The sequence below is a fragment of the Tursiops truncatus genome, chromosome 1 (assembly GCF_011762595.2).
Source record: "Tursiops truncatus isolate mTurTru1 chromosome 1, mTurTru1.mat.Y, whole genome shotgun sequence".
Taxonomy (NCBI): domain Eukaryota; kingdom Metazoa; phylum Chordata; class Mammalia; order Artiodactyla; family Delphinidae; genus Tursiops; species Tursiops truncatus.
The window spans coordinates 182,734,368-182,741,504 of NC_047034.1; the positions used below are offsets into that span (position 1 = coordinate 182,734,368).

The following is a 7,137-nucleotide window of genomic DNA, read 5'->3' on the forward strand; positions in this document are numbered from 1 at the left end:
AATAAAGACTAGGGTGAGGGGGGTGGGATACCAAGCAGAGGGGCGTGCGCAGTAGGTGCAAAGGCCCTAAGGCGAGGGCACGCTTGGGTCCCACTGGGGTCCACGCAGAGGGGTGGAGAAGGTAGTGAGAGGAGTGTGGGCAAACCCAGCTTTGCTGCCCCCGGGGGATGGGGGTTTGGAGAACCCTGCTCTGAGCCGGCCTGGGAGGCCCCCAGAGCCACAGCCCCTCGCTGGCAGGTGGGGTGGAGCAGCTGCCGGGTGAGCAGAGGAGGAAGGGACGTCCTGTACCCAGCACCCCTGTGCCTCCACTTCGCTGCTGGGAAAACTGAGAGCGAGAGAAGGGGAATCGATTCGAAAGACACAGGCTACTTCTCGGAACATTTGTTCCCAGTCCCGCCCCCAGCCTGGCACAGGGCAGGAGCCACCGGCCAATGGGAGGGCCCTTGCCAGGCCCAGGCCAAGCCCCTCTCAGCCCCTGGGCGGCCCCTCCCCACCCCGCCCAGGGCCCCGCTGCCCGCTGTTCTGGGCACAGCGCAGGGGTTAAGGAACTGCCCACTTCAAAGGGTGGGGCTCCCGGCTGCCACCCCAGCCCCACCCCCAGTCCCACAGCCGCCGCAGGCCTGGCATTGGCCTCCGCCCAGCACCTTCTCCAGACCGGTCCACCTCCAGGCCAGCGCTGCCCAGCGGGCTCTCATCTCCGTGAGTAATATTTAACTTGGAAGGGCCAGCGGACAACTGCAGGGGAGAAGTTCACAACAAGTTTGGATTTCGATCCGCTTGCCAGGAAGGAGAGGGGGAGGGAGGGAGGGCAAAGTTGAGAGGAAGAAAGGAGGGCAGGAGGCGGGCCTGAGAGACAGCACCCCAGGGAAGCTCGAAGGACGGGGCCCAGCACCGCCCAGCACAGCCGGCAGCCCCTCCAGCCTCGGCCTCCTGGCAGGAAACACCCCGGTCAGGAGGAGCCTCAGGATTCAGCTCTGGGGCAGAGAACACAAGACGTGTGTGCACACACACACGGAGACAGACACACACACAGAGACACAGACACAGACAGACACAGATATATAGACACACACAGACACAGAGATCCATACACACACAGACACACACAGAGACAGATACACACGGAGACAGACACACACACACGGAGACCCAGACACACACAGACACACACACAGACACACACAGACACACAGAGACCCAGAGACAGACACACACACACAGAGACAGACACACAGACACACACAGACACAGAGACACAGACACACACAGAGACAGATGCACACGGAGACAGACACACACACACGGAGACAGACACACAGACACACACAGACACACACACAGACACACACACAGAGACACACAGAGACAGACACAGACACACACAGAGACAGACACACAGACACACACAGACACAGAGACCCAGACACACACAGACACACACAGAGACACACACACACAGACACACACACACGGAGACAGACACACAGACACACACAGAGACAGACACACAGACACACACAGACACAGAGACCCAGACACACACAGACACACACAGAGACCGACACACACACACTGACACAGACACACACAGAGATAGACACACACACACACACAGAGACAGACACACAGACACACACAGAGACAGATACACAGACACACAGACCCATACACACACAGACACAAGCAGAGACAGACACACACACACACACACACACACAGAGACCCAGACACATACAGACACACACAGAGACAGACACACAGACACACACACAGACACGCACAGACACAGACACACAGACACACACAGATGCACACAGAGACAGACACACACACACAGACACACACAGACACAGAGACAGACACACACAGAGACAGACACACAGACACACACAGACACAGAGCTCGAGGTTGTGAGCAGAAAGGCCTGCCTGCATCTCTGAGTCTTCAGCACAAGAATGGAAAAGCCCTCGGGGCAGGAGCAAGCCGGGGCAGAGAGCAGGCAGGCCAGGGCCCTCCCAGAGGTCTGTGCCCGCAGGCTTGCCCACCCAGCGCCTAGCTGGGAAGGGCCCCAGCCAGTGTGCCCTCCTCCATGGGAAGTGCGGCCACTTCCGGGCAGCGGCCGCCCCAGGGTATTCAGGAACATGGAGCCTCTGCTGGCTGCCAGCCTCTCCCAGCTCCAGGTGTCCCCAGCCCACACCTAAGAAGGCTGAGCGGACCTTGGGAGGGCCCCGCTCCAGAGGCCCAAGGGGAGAGGCCCCGGCTCCCCTGCCTTGGGGACAGGTCACCCCGGGTCTCCATGCCACGTGGGGCCCACCCTCCTCTACTGGGACCCGGCCCTGCCAGCAGCCCCTGAGCCTGGGGCTCGGCTCCACGGTGCCAGGTGAGAAGCTGCACCCACCCTTCACCGACTCGCCTCTATTCTGGAATGTAGCAAATCTAAGTTGTTAAATGATTTATTTTCCGCAAGCATGCATTTTCCCAGGGAAAAATGCACCCCTCTCCGACCTTGTAGTTTGTCCTGATTTGCTCTCAGGCAAAAACGTCTGCCCTTGGGGGGTGGGGCCCTGTATCACCCACCCTAGAGGACGGGCCACCAAAGCTGGCTGGGTGGGCACCCTGGCACCAGGTGGAGTGGGGCGCCTCGCCCGGGGGAGGGGACCCTCACCGAGTCACACCATCTGGTGGAAGAGCTCAGAGCGAAGCTTTCCCACTTCTGGTAACTGCCCTCTGCTCCGCGGCTCTCCTTTCACTAGTGAAACTGTTTCATTTTGGACTTCCTCTTGGGAATCAGAGTCCCAGCCCTGACAGCAGCCGGGACAGCAGCGTCTCTGTCAGAGCTTTAGGATTCATGGCCCGTCTTGCAGGCTTGGCAAGGAGCCTGGACAGAGTAAGGAGCTTCCCTCCAGTGCGTGTGTTTGCTTGTGACATGCAGGGCTGCAGGGGGACCCGGGTCTCTGCGACAGGAGATCTCCCACGCCAATTCTTTCTCCCTGCTTTGCTTCTCTGGAGGAAAATCAACTATCACCCATCTTCCGCAGACAGGCCAGTGAGTGAATCCACAGGGGCCCCTGTTCCTGGCCCACGCCGGACGGTGCCTGTGATGAAAGCATCTGGACCGGGGGGTGCCCTACCCCCACCGGGAGCCGTGGCTACGGACCACGTGGGAGCCACGCAGATGCTGTGGCCTGAATGCTTGTGGCCGCCAAATTTGTATGTTGAGGCCTAACCCCAATTAGGGAGGTGGGGCCTTTGGGAGGTGATTGGGTCACCAGGATGCAGCCCTGGTGAATGGGATCAGTGCCCTCATAAAAGGGACGGCACAGAGCTGTGTCCCACCGTGTGAGGACACAGAACCTGGATGTGGGCCCTCACTAGAACCCAACCATGCTGCCACCCTGATCTCAGACTTCCAGCCTCCAGAGCTGTGAGAGAGAAATTTCTGCTGTTTATAGCCACCATCTATGGTGTTGATGTTTTCTCACAGCAGACCCCAAACGAACTAAGACACCGGGCCTGCCAGAGGCATCAGCTCTCAGACCAGCTCTCAGACCAGGGTAACTGAGGCCCATGGAGGGTGTTTCCAGGGCTCGGGGCCCAGGTCGGCCCACAGGTGAGGTGCAGAAGGCCGGGCCCAGGGTGGGAGGGCAGCAGACCTCCGGGGGGCCCTGCTTCTCGGCATCCCCCGGCACCCTGATGTGGTATGTAAGGGGCGGTCAGGAGCGCGTCCTTGGAGCCCGCGGCCTCGACGTGGCAGATAGGGCCCAGAGCATGACCCCGGGCTCCAGTGGGCACGTGGCAGGAGCTTCCTGTACTCCCAGGCCCCTCCCCCCACACACGGTCACACGGCCACACGTGCCCCCCCCCCCCCCCGAGCTCCTGGAACGTGGCCGACAGGAGCCGTACTCTGCGTGCAAAGGCCCAGCCTGAAGAGAAGAATGTGCGGAAACGTGCTAATAACTGACATACGATTCCACGGTGAAACGTAATATGTCAGATATGCTGGGTTGAAATGAAATATATTTTCATGATTAACTGCACCTGCATCTGTCACCTCTTCAGAGGTGGCTACTGTACATTCTCAACAACGCGAGCGTAGGGGCGGGCAGGCAGACAGACAAAGGCTGGGAGGGCGAGGGCAGGTCGGAGGAGGGTGTGGCGGGGACAACCGACCGTAGACCCGGGGCAGCATTGGAAGGTTCTCTCCCTGGAGGTCGGCTCCCAGGACCCCGTGCTGCAGGGCGTCCTCGGGCAGCTTTGCGAAGGCCCATCGCCCACAGTTGCCTGAAGCCCTGCGCGGCCCCGGGTCTCGGCAGCGTCCTCGCTGCCCAGCTGGCCAGCCGCTCTCATCGCGTGGGGAAGTGAGGCTGCTATTCGGGGCGACCGGCCACCCCGGGCACCCAGCAGCAGATGGGTCCCTCAAAGGAGGCTGTGGTCCAGGAGATTTGGGACAGTCTTTACCAATCGAGGGGCAGGCCGAGCGCCCAGGCCTGGGGACGCCAGAGGGACACTGGCCACACTCACCAGCCGCAGGACAGCAGACCCCGGGCAGCTGGGATCGCTGGGCGTGGGTGCAGAGTCGGGGGCATATTCCTCTCCCTGAGGGTCTCGGGGGCCCCTCCCCAGCCCAGGAGCAGCCCGTGGGGCACGTGGGCACCCAGGAGGGGAGCTGGCTCCACCGTCTGCCTAGGCTGGGCCTGGGTCTCCCAGGCCAGAGAAGCTGCCCCTTGTCCCTGCCCCAGGGCTTGGAGCTCCAGCACCACCTTCACCCCCTGACCCCAACTCCCCCTTCAAGGCCACTCAGTGCCACTAAATCGGGAAGTCCACCAGCCGGGCAGCAGCACAGGAGACCTGGGTTCAAGTCCCTGCTCGGAGCTCACTGTCACGCAGCCGATGACAGGGGCTGGACGGCCAGTCTGTCCTCCGATGCGGGGCTGGTGCCCGGAAGTGAGCCCCGCATGGGCCAGACACGGGGGAAGCAGCTCAGGGAGCCCATCCTGGCAGCTCCACCACGCAGGCGCTGACGCAGCCTCTGCATGAATCGTCAGGAACCTGCCCCACCTCGGCCTCAGAGCCGCCCACCCCCCCCACCCCCACCCCCCCACCCTCAGCCTCAGCGCCGCCCCCCCCCCCCCCCCACCCCGCTCCTGGACGGGTGACAGTCAACGCAGGGCTGAGCTGGGAGGAGGATGGCGTGGGCTCGGCTGGCCCCAGAGAGGGAGACCCCTGTGCACGGGGGTTGCCGGGAAGGCCAGCTCAGCTGTGCCTGGCCTGGGTGGGGTGACCGGCAATGTGGTCAGAGGGGCTTGGCCACGGAGGGGTCCCAGGCACTCCCGAGGGGGAGGGAGGAAGCAGCGGGGGAGGAGCCGGGCTGCGCCCCTTCTCCAGGGCCTGCTGAGCCGCTCCCAGGCCCTGGATGCCCGACTGGGGCTCAGTCGTGTCAGGGCCCGGTGCCGCTGTCTGGGCAGGTGGGCGGCAGCAGCCTGGGAGGTGCCCACTGCCTGAGAATGACCCCAAACAGGTCCCGTGTCCCTGACTCCTGGTCCCCTTCCCGCCCCCCCTCACCTGGGGGGGTCCCTAAATTCCTGCACTCTCCCCCTCCCCCACCCCTCCCCCCACCTTCTCCTTCTGAGCGGCCAGATGGGCCAGAAGCCGCCTCCGGAGCTGTGAGCGGCCAGCTCTCTCCCTGGGCTGTTGCCCCAGCCAGGGCCCTCCCACCCTCCTGCCAGCATCCCAGCCCGGGGCCTGCGGAGTGGCCCAGGGGGTGAGGCCCAAGGAGGGGAGACGGAGGCGGCAGGAGTGGAGGCAGGCTAGCCTCAGTGGCCCCAGGGGCTGAGGCAGCAGCCTGGGTGGATACCGACCGGCCACCAGCCGGCTTCCAGCCACGTCCTGCTGGGCCCCAGCTTGGCTTTAACCTGCCCCGTGTGGACACAGAGGCTCGGTCAGGGCTCCGCAGACGGGTGTTTGACCTCCCTGCAAGAACGGGTAGGGGTCTGTTGGGGCAGGGGTGGTGGGCACAGGCAGGAACCTGGGCTACAGGTGGGAGTAAGGCCAGTTCAGAGAAGTGATTCCACGGGGCCACAGGCCCCACTGGCCGGACAGTCCCCTGCAGGCCTCAAAGGGGACACTCAGGACCCGGGGCTGCCCTCTGGCCTGGGGGGTTGCCAGGCCCCTGAGGGCCCTGCGACACCCAAGGCAGAAGCAGCTCAGCACCCAGGGCAACGGGAGTGGGTGGGGCCTGGGGGGGGGCGTCCCTGCTGCTCCTGCCTCTTGGATGGTGAAGCCCAGGGGTCTCATGTCAGAGAGGTGGCCCGGCCCCCTCCTGCCCCCCTGGGCCAGACAACAGACAGCTGTGCCCTGAGCAGCTGCTGCCCCAAACGTGGCAGTGGAAAGAAGACACAGGCCCTCTGCCAAGGGCTGGCGTCCCTCGAGCTGCCTCAGGCTGACGCCCCGTGACCTGGGGTTGCTGCTGGGACCTCTGGTGGCCATAGTCCTGGATCCCAGTAAGACTCAGGTAAAATGACTCCAGGTGCAAGGCCCCTGGGGGCGGGGGTGGGAGGGAGGAAGCAGCTTCCTGCCTGTGCCCACCCTGCCCCAACAGACCCCTACTCGTTCTTGCAGGGAGGTCAGACACCTGTCTGCTGAGCCCTGACCGAGCCTCTGTGTCCACACGGGGAGGAGCTAAAGCCTTTGTGCCCTTGTGAAGAGAGGAGGGGGCTGAAGGGGGAGGGAAAAGAGGAGGATAACAGGTGGGCCGGGGCGGGGGGTGGGGGGAGCAGGGAGAGGACCCAGCTGAGGCCCAGCAACACCTCTGATGGGGATGCCCACCCCATGAGCCACACCGGGACACCCAGGCCAGCCTGAGGACAGCCCCTGCCTGAGGAGGTCTCCAGGGAGGCGGTCAGAGCTTTCTGCATCAGGCTTCCCTCACAGCAGGTGGTCAGAAATGGCTCACACAGAAATGGGGGTGACGCGGTGGGGGCCTAGAAGGCCAGGCTCTGGCCAGCAGATCTGCCGTAAGCAGGCAAGAGACCACTGGAGCGAGGAGCTGGCCCGAGTGGGACAACAAGCGGCACTGGCCCACCCTCTCCACCCAGAGGGGGAGGGGAGGGGGAAGGGGGGGAGGGGAGGGGAGGGAGA

The 7,137-nt window shown here is 63.6% G+C and overlaps 1 long non-coding RNA gene across 6 annotated transcripts; it reads left to right on the forward strand.

Moving 5' to 3' along the window:
* The first annotated feature begins 91 nt into the window (after positions 1-91).
* LOC109552783 (uncharacterized) lies at positions 92-7,105 on the forward strand. Of its 6 annotated transcripts, none has more exons than XR_012328501.1 (4): positions 92-699; positions 3,039-3,210; positions 3,485-6,511; positions 6,619-7,105. It is a non-coding gene; the product is annotated as an uncharacterized lncRNA (long non-coding RNA). The 6 variants fall into 6 exon arrangements; XR_004523309.2 differs by lacking the exon at positions 6,619-7,105 and adding an exon at positions 2,754-2,887 and having other exon boundaries at positions 120-699; positions 3,485-6,608; XR_012328508.1 differs by lacking the exon at positions 6,619-7,105 and adding an exon at positions 2,792-2,887 and having other exon boundaries at positions 127-699; positions 3,485-6,608.
* Positions 7,106-7,137: the final 32 nt, after the last annotated feature.